Below are 12,521 nucleotides of genomic sequence, written 5' to 3'. Positions count from 1 at the left end.
TTAGAGGGTTCCTAGGGGATTGGAGGTCCACTAGGTAAGTGGCCTCCCCTTTCCGCTCCTTCACTTCAAATGTGCCAGACCAGCGGTCCTGGAGAGCTCTAGGCTCTACTGGCTCCATTACCCACACTTTGTCTCCAGGTTGAAACTCTACCAGGGTGGCCTTCTGGTCATACCAGTGTTTCATTACCTCTTGACTAGCCTTAAGGTTACTTTTGGCCACTTTCCAGAAGCGGTTCATCTGGTTGCAGAGGGCCAGCATGTAGCTGACCACATCCTGAGGGGGTGCCTTTGGAGCTTTCTCCAAGCCCTCCTTGACGATGCTTAAGGGTCCCCTGACAGGGTACCCATAGAGGAGCTCAAAGGGACTGAACCCTACCCCCTTCTGGGGTACCTCTCTGTAAGCAAAGAGAAGGCATGGTAAGAGGACGTCCCACTTACGCCTCAGGGAGGCCAGCGATCATGCCTTTCAGGGTCTTGTTGAATCTCTCCACAAGACCATTAGATTGGGGGTGATAGGGTGTGGTGAACTTGTAGGTTACACCACACGCATCCCACATAGATTTCATGTATGCAGACATGAAGTTAGTGCCTCTGTCAGACACTATCTCCTTTGGGAACCCCACACGGGTAAACATCCCCATCAGAGTTCTGGTCACCACTGGTGCAGTTACGGTCCTCAGAGAGATTGCCTCTGGGTAACGGGTGGCATGGTCCACCGAAACCAGGATGAACCTGTTGCCTGGGGCAGTTTTGGGGTCCAATGGACCAACAATGTCGATGCCCACCCTTTCAAAGGGGGTGCCAATGACAGGGAGTGGAATCAGGGGGGCCTTAACCCTTTTTCCTGTTTTACCACTGGCCTGGCAGGTAGGACAGGACCTACAGAACGTATCTGAGTTTGTCCTCATTCTGGGCCAATAGAAGTGGGTGACAAGTCTGGCAAAGGTCTTGTCTTGCCCCAAATGTCCTGCCAGGGGAATGTCGTGAGCCAGTCCCAGTAGGAAGGTTCGTTAACACTGGGGGACCACCAGCGCACAAGCTGCCCCAATGGCCGGAACCTTAGGCTCACTGTAGAGGAGATAATTCTCTCAATATATGTGGTGATCGCCAGAGGCTTCACCTGCTGCCTAGGCTGAGGCTTGCTTCCTCATGCCTTCTAGAGTGGGACATTCCTTCTGTGCCTTGCAGAATTCCTCCCTGGTGGGCCCACCCTCAACTTGCCAGCCAGCAAGCTCAGGTAGGTCACCTAGGGCGGCAATGTCTTCCCCAGTTGGCTCGGGGGCCTCCTCCTCAGGTACCCCGTCAACCACTGCGGGAACTTCTGGGACCGGTTTCCCGCGCTCCTTGACCCACCTCTTGGCAGTTGTCTGGGCCATTGTTTCAGGCGCCAGACGCCCTTGACTTCCCTATCGGGCAGCCATGGACCGTGTGGTCATGCAGACCCACTCAGGCAATCCTAACGTTTCCAAGTCAGACCTTAGTTCTACCTCCTTCCAGGTAGTGTGTTCAAGGTCGTTGCCTAACAGACAATCTACAGGCATGGCAGCACTCACAGCCACTTTTAGAGTACCAGAGACCCCCCCCACTCAAAGGGAACCAGAGCTGCCGGTAGGTGGCTCTCACGATTGTCGGCGACTATGACTTGGTGGAATGTATTTGGGATGACCTGTTCTGCTGACACCAGCTGACCCTTGACAGTAGTCATGCTGGCTCCTGTGTCACGCAGAGCCTCCACCCTTTGCCCATTGATGGTGACCCACTGTCTATACTTGGAAGTATTGGCAGGCATGTGGGTTTTTGGCACCATCTCTGCATCCCCCAGGGACACTAGGGTTACCTCTGTCTGCTCCCCAAAACTGACTGGGACCATCTCCTCCCCCGAGCGCTACGCTAGCCAACCCAGGTGTCTGCCCTCCTTTGGGGGGCTGTGCCCTCTTGGGACACTTGGAGTCGCCCTCAGAGTGCCCATACTTATTGCACTCTGCACAGTGGGGTACAGACCTCCCTATCTTATGGTCAGTAAAACCTTTCTTTTGAGAATCAGACTGGGACTGGTTACCACTACTCCCTTGGGAACTATTTTGGGGGCCTTTTGAGAACTCCTTGTTTTTAAGTTTTTCTCCGCCCTCTTTCTTCTGATGGGAACCCTGACCACCTTTGTGGGTATCCCCCCCAGATACCTTTTTGGACACTCTGGTACTAGTCCAGAGGTCCGCCTCTTCAGCAAGCTTCCTGGGATCAGTCAGCTTACTGTCTACTAGGTGCTGGCGCAACTCTGTAAAACAAATACTGAGCATATGCTCTCTCAGAATCAAATTATACAATCCTGTGTAATCATGTACTTTACATCCCTGCACCCATCCATTCAGTGCCTTACTGGAAAAGTCAAAGAAATCCACCCATGTTTGTGTAGATAGTTTGGTGCTGTCCCTAAACCTCTGATGGTATTTCTCAGGGGTCAGCCCAAACTTGGCAAGTAAAATGGCTTTCTGAAGTAGGTATGTGTTTTGATCTGGTCTGTCCAATGTGAGAAGTGTGTCCCTCCCCAATGGTGGCACATAACTCCACATAGCTGTACCCCATTGCCCTTCAGGAACCTCATGAGCCCTTAGTGCAACTTCATAACCAGCTATCCATTTATCTATGTCATCTCCCACCACAAAGCTGGGCACCACATTTTTGGGTATACAAACCTTCTTTTCTCCAGTAGGTCCTGTCTGTATGCTGCCACCATTACTGCTGGATTCAGACTGCTTTGCCTTGAGATCCAGCTCCTTGAGACTCAGTTCATGAGCCAACAAAAGCTTCTTTTCACCCAAGGCTCTCTCTGCCCTTCTTTCCTCCTGTTGAGCCTCAATTTTCAGTCTTGCCATTTGCAATTGAAACTCCCTCTCCTCTCTCCTTTCCTCTGTGGTCAGGCCTTGATCAGAGACACTGCTCCCTGGTCTGGAAGGGGGTACAATTGCAGTGGTAACATCACCGAATGATGGCAAAAATTCCTCTGGGGGGGCGTCTTCTGGCTCCTCCTACTCAGCATCCTCCTCTAAATGGGCTTCTGCCCAGGCCCTCAGCGCCACTTGAAAGTCCTCCTTTCTGGAGGCCTCTTGGGTGGATACACTCATCTCCCTGCAGAACCCCTTTAGCTGTTTGACAGTATGGTGGTCATTACAACCCTGGTGGTCGGTGTTAAAGCAGCGGTAAGACAGCCAACAGGCCGGCGGTAAAAAAAATTGAATTACGACCGTGGCGGAAACCGCCAACAAAGACAGCCACTTTAACACACCGCCCGCCACGGCGGTACAGGCAAGCAGCGCGGCGGTCACCGCCAACAGACAGGCGGAAGACAATGTACCGCCCATAGTATCACAACCCGCCAATCCGCCACCTTTTCCGGGGCGGATTTACCGTGGATAAAAACACGGCAGAAACAGCTTTTGCAATGGGAAAAAGCTCACCTGAACACATCCCACGAGGAACGAGGACTCCATGGACCCGGAACTCCAAATACTCCCTGCCCTTGTCTTTCTGCTCCTCTACGACCATCATCTACGTAGGCGCCGAAGACAACGGTGAGTACTGCACCTACGAAATGGGGGAGGAGGGAGGCAAAAGTTAGGGGGACACCCACCAAACACCCCCACCCCCACCCCCAACCTCGCGTAATACAACATACACACCAATGCATCCACAAAAATCACAGTAACAACCCACAATCCCCCCTGGAAGAATGAAAAGACAAAGCAAAATCAGTTCAAACATTGTAATGTTGCAATATACATGTCTTTCAAAAATATACAGATATATACGAAATTCAGTCAGAAATATATACATTACGAGAAGTAATGCAGATATGTACATAACAATGTCCGTGCACCAACAGTCCAAAAATGCATGGGCGAGGCCCACAAAAGATACCTGACCACAATCGGAGAGAACACTGCCGGGGCATCAGATAGAAATACTACAGGCATCTCAGGGGGAAGGGAATGGGGGCACCTCAGCCGGATTACTGCAAAGCCAAATCCACGACAGGGCTCCATGCCCATTGATGTATCCTGGGGAGTGCAAAGCCACAGTCTCTCAAGTCTCTACAGTGGGTGGGGTGCCCACCGTGCCATCATGGGGAGTGCAAAGCCACAGTCTCTCAAGTCTCTACAGTGGGTGGGGTGCCCATCGTGCCATCCTGGGGAGTGCAAAGCCACAGTCTCTCAAGTCGATAACATTCTCCACTGGTTCTGGGGGGGACTGGTGCCCAGAGTGCTTCATCCTGTGCAGGACTGAGGTAGTGGATGCATCTCTCCACTGGTTCTGGAGGGGGACTGGTGCCCAGACTGGATGAGTCTCCCAGTGAAAGTTCCTGTCCTGTCACTGTCCCAGCTGCACATGGGATAAGGATTCCTGATGTGGCGGTCTATTCATTCCTACCCAGTGCTTGTCCTGTTCAGTGGTCTTCACCATGGCGGTCTTTGCCCTGTTCAGCGGTCTTCACCATGGCGGTCTTTGCCCTGTTCAGCGGTGCTTTGCCATGGCGGTCTCTGGACTGTTCAGCGGTCTTCACCATGGCAGTCTTTGCCCTGTTCAGCGGTGCTTTGCCATGGCGGTCTCTGGACTGTTCAGCGGTCTTCACCATGGCGGTCTTTGCCCTGTTCAGCGGTGCTTTGCCATGGCGGTCTCTGGACTGTTCAGCGGTGCTTTGCCATGGCGGTCTTTGCCCTGTTCAGCGGTCTTCACCATGGTGGTCTTTGCCCTGTTCAGCGGTGCTTTGCCAGGGCGGTCTCTGGACTGTTCAGCGGTGCTTTGCCATGGCGGTCTTTGCCCTGTTCAGCAGTGCTTTGCCATGGCAGTCTCTGGACTGTTCAGCGGTGCTTTGCCATGGCGGTCTTTGCCCTGTTCAGCGGTGCTTTGCCATGGCGGTTCTGGTACGGACATTGGTGTGTGGCATGACGCTCCCTACACTGGGCATTGGTGTGTGGCATGACGTTCCATCATAGCCCACCTGGGCTGTGGCAGCCGGGGCCCTCCTGGGCACTGACTCCGGCGGTGGTCTCTGGACCAGTGACGATACTTGTGCCCTCCTGGGCTGTGACTCTGGCGGTGGTCTCCTGACCAGTGACGATACTTGGGCCCTCCTGGGCTGTGACTCTGGCGGTGGTCTCCTGACCAGTGACGATACTTGTGCCCTCCTGGGCTGTGACTCTGGCGGTGGTCTCCTGACAAGTGACGATACTTGGACCCTCCTGGGCTGTGACTCTGGCGGTGGTCTCCTGACCAGTGACGATACTTGTGCCCTCCTGGGCTGTGACTCTGGCGGTGGTCTCCTGACCAGTGACGATACTTGGGTCCTCCTGGGCAATGACTCTGGCGGTGGTCTCCTGACCAGTGACGATACTTGGGCCCTCCTGGGCTGTGACTCCGGCAGTGGTCTCCTGACCAGTGACGATACTTGGACCCTCCTGGGCAGTGACTCTGGCGGTGGTCTCCTGACCAGTGACGATACTTGGGCCCTCCTGGGCTGTGACTCCGGCGGTGGTCTCCTGACCAGTGACGATACTTGGGCCCTCCTGACCAGTGACTCTGGCGGTGGTCTCCTGACCAGTGACGATACTTGTGCCCTCCTGGGCTGTGACTCCGGCGGTGGTCTCCTGACCAGTGACGATACTTGTGCCCTCCTGGGCAATGACTCTGGCGGTGGTTTCCTGACCAGTGACGATACTTGGGCCCTTCTGGGCAATGACTCCGGCGGTGGCGGGGGTCTCCTGACCAGTGACGACAGTGCTGGCGGTTGTGTCTCGACACACACAAAAGGCTGGGCAGACTTCCTCTGGCCCTTCCCCACCTTTGGTGGAGTCACAGCTGACTCTCCAATCCCCTTGGAACCCATGTGAGTTGTTTTCCCACCAGGAGTCTTCACACGGTCCCGTCGTCCACTCTCCAATTTTAGAGCCTTTACAGGGGGTGGGCTGCCAGTGCCTTGGCTCCGGGTCACACTGCCTGCCCTGGTGGCCGGTGCACTCCACAAACCTTGAACAGGCACCACTGGTATTGGAGGCTTTTTGGCTGGCGGACTGATGAATTGGAGGGGGGGGGAGCAAAAAGGTCAACTTTACAGAGGGACAGTTTCTGACGTACACTGGGATGGGTAGTTGGAGGGGGTCTGGAGTGGAGGAAGAGGAGGTGGTTGTCGGAGGTGTCACTTTAGGTGTTTTGGGTGCAGGTGCAGGTACTGGAGGCTGTCGTGAGGTGGATGGATGTTGAGTGTGTGGGTGCACGTGTTTGTGTACTTTGGGAGGGGGCGTCACAGACACACTGGGAGAGGACACAGGGGACGTGTAAATGGCAGTGGAGGTGGTAAGTGCAGGTGAGCGTCTTGTGGTGCTGTGTCTCCTTGTGCGATTCATGGTGCCTGTAGATGTGGTGCATGCAGGTGTGTGTGTAGACGAGACTGGGAGGGAGGAGGGAAAAGAGGAGGTACAGGACCTAGGAGGGTGATCGAACGCACCTTCGGCCTCCTGAAGGCCAGGTTCAGGTGCCTCTATATGATAGGTGGATCCCTATTCTACTCACCGAAGAAGGTGTGCCAGATCATCATCACCTGCTCCATGCTTCATAATTTGGCTTTGCGACGCCAGGTGCCTCTTCTGCGGGAGGATGATCCAGATGACGGTGTTGTAGCAGCTGTTGAGCCTGTGGAGCCTGTGGACAGTGATGAGGAGGAAGCTGAGGAAGAAGACAACGACAACAGGGAGTCAGTCATACAGCAATATTTCCAGTGACACACAGGTGAGAACATTTTAATGTTTAACATTACATTAACTTTCACACGTCTACCTCTATCCTGTCTGTCGATTTTAACCAGTATTTGGTAACTGAGTTGTACCTTTCCATTACGGTTTCACAGGTGTGGTTACCAACGTGTCATCTGCTTCCATCCTTCAAGGACTTGTGATGTGTGACATAGGTATGTTAGCCTTTCAATAGGAAACGTATTATGACACTGTCATTGATAATAAATATTTACTAAATCACAGACTGACTCAAAATTGTTTTGTGTTTCAAGGGTGTTTATTGAAGTGCTCAGAAATGGGAGGGGGTTGTAAAATGAGGATGGGTGATGGCGGAGGAATGTCCATGGCAGAGTCCAGTCTATTAGTCTCACAGGTGCACTGCCCATCTGGGCATAGGAAGTGGAGCTGGGGCAGTTTAAGTATGGACAGGGTAACAAGGTGGGACAGTGGGAGGACAAACAGGGTGGTCTCATTTCCTGGCGGGGGTCTTGCCATCTTGCTCTGTCCTGTTCCTGGATCTCAGGGACCGCTTGCGTGGTGGTTGTCCGTCTGCAGGGGGTTTGGTGCTGGTGTGGTGGTCCTGTGGCGGGGCGTCCTGTCCACTAGCGCCGGTGGAGGTGGTGGGCAGTTCATCGTCCTGGCTAGCTTCAGGGGCCCCTTGGAGTTCCACGGTGTCCCTCAAGGTCTGCTGTATGTCCTTCAGCACCCCTACGATGGTGCCTAAGGCGGAGCTGATGGTCCTGAGCTCCTCCCTGAAGGCCAAATACTGTTCCTCCTGCAGGTGCAGGGTCTCCTGCAACTTGTCCAGGACGTCACCATTGTCTCCTGGGAGGGGTGGTATGCTCCCATGATGGAGGATAGGGCCTTGTGGAGAGTGGGTTCCCTTGGCCTGTCCGCCCCCTGGCGCACAGCAGCCCTCCCAGTTCCCCTGTGTTCCTGTGCCTCCGTCCCCTGGACCGTGTGCCCACTACCACTGCCCCCAGGTCCCTGTTGTTGTTGGGGTGGTGGGTTCTCCTGGGTTCCCTGTAGTGGTGGACACACCGCTGATTGACTTGTCCTGGGTAGGGAGGTTTGGGCCCGCTGGGTGGGTGCTGTGCTGGTGTTACCAGAGGGTGGAAGGTCGGTGTTGGGCTGTGCCTGTGCAAGGGGAACCGACTGTCCCGAGGTCCACGATGGTCCGGGCTGGTCATCAGGATCCAGTAGGGCAGAGCTGCTATCGTCACTTTGGGCCTCTTCTGGGGGTGGAGTGGTGTTGTCTGGACCCTCTGGTGTGGTGACGGTCCTTCGGGTTCCTGCAGGGGCATAAGAGCATGATTATTGCATGTGTGTGTAATGGTGTGCAATGGGTGGGTGAGCGTGTACCCCAGTGCAAGCATTCCTGTGTGGGAGCTTGTGTGATGGTGGTTTAGGGGTTTGTATGGGTATGTGCAGTGGGCATGCTTTAGTGCTGGGTGTCCATGCTTTGTTGTGTCATGCAGGGCTTGGTGTTGGGATGTGTGGTTTGTGTTATTAGTACATTAGTGAGGAGTTGGAGTGATAGGGGAGGGTGTGAGGGTGGGGGTGTGTGATAGCATGCAGGTGGGTGGGGGATATGATAGTTAAGAATTCACTTACCAGTGTCCCATCCTCCACCGACTCCTGCGAGGCCCTCAGGATGCATGATGGTCAAGACTTGCTCCTCCCATGTTGTTAGTTGTGGGGGAGGAGGTGGGGGTCCGCCGCCAGTCCGCTGAACTGCGATGTTGTGCCTGGAGACCGTTGAACGCACCTTCCCCCGTAGGTCGTTCCACCTCTTCCTGATGTCCTCCCTATTTCTTGGGTGCTGTCCCATGGCGTTGACCCTGTCCACGATTCTTCGCCATAGCTCCATCTTCCTGGCTATTGATGTGTGCTGTACCTGTGAGCCAAATAGCTGTGGCTCTACCCGGATGATTTCCTCCACCATGACCCTGAGCTCCTCCTCGGAGAAGCGAGGTGTCTTTGGCGTGCCATGGGGTGGTGTGTGTGATGTGTGGGGCGGTGTGAGTGTTGATGTGTGTGGTGATGTGTAGTGGTGTGTGGTGTTTTGTGCGTGGATGTGGGTTGGGTGATGGTGTTGTGTGCCTCTGTATGGTGGTGTTGTCTTGGCTGTGCAGTCTCTCTGGCCTTCTCTCGGTGATTGTGGTCGTAGGGGTTTGTGGGTGTGTGTTTTATATTGTGTTGGGTGTATCGGAGTGGTGTTTGTATGTGTGTCAGGTGTGTGTATTTGGAATTGTCCAATGTGGCGGTGTTTTGGAGATGTGTGTGTATTTTGAGCGCGGCGGTGTGTACCGCCAATGGAATACTGCGGTTGAAAGACCGCCGCGTGGATTCGTGGGTCGTAATAGCATGGGCGTGTTTCTATAGGCGTGGAGGTGGAGGTTTTCTTATCGCCAGTTTATCACTGACCTTTGGTGTGGCGGACTTGTGTGGGTGTCTGAATTTTGGCGGATTCCGAGATGTGTGTCATAATAGCTGTGGCGGTATTCCGCGGCCACGGCGGTGTATTGGCGGTCTTCTGCACGGCGGTAAGCGCCTCTTACCGCCAATGTTGTAATGACCCCCTATATGTCTCCAACAGGGCTAGGTCAAAATCTCCTGCTTGAGACCCAGCCAGAGACATGTTGAGTGAGGATTTAGGTTTAGGAAAAACGAATTAGCAAAAAGAGATAAAAATCAAGTTGACCTTCAACTGTGGGTAGGTAGTGAAATGCTTACCTACTGTATGTCACTGCACAAATACAAGTCCTATCCTCACCGCTGATCACCAATGTTAGAAATGGGGTCTTTGGTTGGCAGTCAGGTTACCCCCTGTCCAAGCAATAACCCTCACTCTAGTCAGGGTAAGTCACACACAATCCAAATTATCCTGTGCCCACCCTCTGGTAGCTTGGCACTGAGCAGTCAGGCTTAACTTAGAAGGCAATGTGTAAAGTATTTGTGCAATAAATCATACAATACCACAATATAGCACCACAAAAATACACCACACAGTGTTTAGAAAAATATATAATATTTATTGGGATATTTGCAGGTAAAAAAGATAAAAAATGCAATTAGAAATTGTAGGGATATCACTGGAAAGTGATATAAAGAAAGTGTCTTAAGTTTTTAGAAAGCAAACAAAGTCTCTTTCAAGCACAAAGTACCTGGTTTGGAGTGAAAAATCTCCACAAAGGGCCGCAGAGGAGGAGATGTGTGGAAAATGGTGTGTGTGTCAGTTTTGCCCCTTCACACACGGACTTGTGTCGTTATTTTTCACGCGGGGAAGACGTTGCGGCGATTTCCGGCGCACGGACAGGTCTTCTCTGTGGGTCACGGGGTTTTCAGACGCCCCGGTGTCTGTGCATGGAATCCTGGGCTTGTAGTCCGGCTGCGCGTCGTTCCGGTGGGCTATGCGTGGAATTTTCTCCCTCACAGCAGGCGCTGCGTTGATTTCCCCTCTGGATGTCGGGCGGCGTTGTCTAGGCAGGCCGTGCGTCGAAGTTCCGTTCTCACCACAGGCACTGCGTCGATCTTTTCCTCGCGAAGTCGAGTGGCGTCTTTCTGGTTCGGCGTGCAGTGAATTTTTCACCGTGGAACAAGCTGTGCGTCGAATTTTTCGCCGCACAAGGAGTCCAGTTGCAAGAGAGAAGTCTTTTTGGTCCTGAGACTTCAGGGAACAGGAGGCAAGCTCTATCCAAGCCCTTGGAGAGCACTTCTGCAGCCAAGCAAGGGAGCAGCAAGACAGCAGGGCAACAGCAAGGCAGCAGTCCTTTGTAGAAAGCAGTCAGGTGAGTCCTTTAGGCAGCCAAGCAGTTCTTCTTGTCAGGGTGCAGGTTCTGGTTCAGAGATCTTCTCCAGGAAGTGTCTGAGGTGGTAGGGCAGAGGACCTGTTTTATACCCAAATGTGCCTTTGAAGTGGGGGAGACTTCAAAGAGTGGCTTAGAAGTGCACCAGGTCCCCTTTCAGTTCAATCCTGTCTGCCAGGGTCCCAGTAGGGGGTGTGGCAGTCCTTTGTGTGAGGTCAGGCCCTCTACCCTCCCAGCCCAGGAAGACCCATTCAAAATGCAGATGTATGCAAGGGAGGCTGAGTACCCTGTGTTTGGGGTGTGTCTGAGTGAATGCACAAGGAGCTGTCAACTAAACCCAGCCAGACGTGGATTGTAAGGCACAGAAAGATTTAAGTGCAGAGAAATGCTCACTTTCTAAAAGTGGCATTTCTAAAATAGTAATATTGAATCCAGCTTCACCAGTCAGCAGGATTTTGTATTACCATTCTAGCCATACTAAATATGACCTTCCTACTCCTTTCAGATCAGTAGCTACCACTTCAACAATGTATGAGGGCAGCCCCAATGTTAGCCTATGAAGGGAGCAGGCCTCACAGTAGTGTAAAAACGAATTTAGGAGTTTTACACTACCAGGACATGTAAACTACACAGGTACATGTCCTGCCTTTTACCCACACAGCACCCAGCTCTAGGGGTTACCTAGGGCACACATTAGAGGTGACTTATATGTAGGGAAAGGGGTGGTTTAGGCTTGGCAAGTACTTATAAATGCCAAGTCGAGGTGACAGTGAACCTGCACACACAGGCCTTGCAATGGCAGGCCTGAGACAAGGTAAAGGGGCTACTAAAGTGGGTGGCACAACCAGTGCTGCAGGCCCAATAGTAGCATTCAATCTACAGGCCCTGGGCACATATAGTGCACTCTACTAGGGACTTACAAGTAAATCAAATAGTCCAATTTGGTGTGATCCAAGGTTACCATGTTTAAAGGGAGAGAGCATATGCACTTTAATACTGGTTAGCAGTGGTAAAGTGCGCAGAGTCTAAAAACCAGCAGAAACAGGTCCAAAAAGTGGAGGGAGGCAGGCAAAAAGTTAGGGGTGACCACCCTAAGGCTGTCAGGTTTAACAATGGTGCTAAGCAGGCTTAGCACCATTATTTAAGGCCCTCCACCTCCCGTGCGTGACGTTTGCCCGGGAACACCTACCTTGCATCTCATTGACTCAAGGTAGTTCTCTGCAGGCAAAAAATGGCTTTAACTCCAATATTTTGGCGCTAGACATGTCTAGCATCAAAATACAAATATGGAGTTAAGTTTGCGCCACGTTTGTGTAAAAAAAAATGATGCAACTACGGCGCAAACAGAGTATAAATATGCCCCTTACTTTGATAGGTACTGAGAGTTTCAGGGCTAGCTGTAAGAAGTTCAGTCATGCACAACATATATATATATATATATATATATATATATATATATATATATATATCACTTTGTCTGATACATTGTGATTGGAATGTCCATTCAGCATAAAGCATGATGTAATAACACACTGTCAGTTACAGACAGCACATTTTCCTTTGGAATGGCCACTAAATTTGCATAGACAGGCAGTTGTACTGATAAAGCTATATAGAGCACACAACACGTGGAAATGGGGTGTCAGCTAATATTTAGCATTTATCACTTGGGCATCACCAAGTAAAATGTCTTTATTTGTTTTCATCCTATTAAAATATTTTGTTCTATCTCACTTCAGAATTACTAAAATGTGCTTCACTTGAGCAGTCCTAATTTCTGATATATTGTGTGTAGCTCGTTTCCAGACATTAACATTTTATAGTGTTGAACAGTTGACATCCCACAGGCTGTTTTTGCACACACCCTTTACCCCAGCAACATTGCCACATAGTTCAGTTTAGAAAAGTGTCTCAAATTGCACTCGAA

Source organism: Pleurodeles waltl, chromosome 2_1 (genome assembly GCF_031143425.1).
Source record: "Pleurodeles waltl isolate 20211129_DDA chromosome 2_1, aPleWal1.hap1.20221129, whole genome shotgun sequence".
Taxonomy (NCBI): Eukaryota; Metazoa; Chordata; class Amphibia; order Caudata; family Salamandridae; genus Pleurodeles; species Pleurodeles waltl.
The sequence above is the reverse complement of the archived record's forward strand: the minus strand, read 5'-3'. Positions refer to the sequence as shown.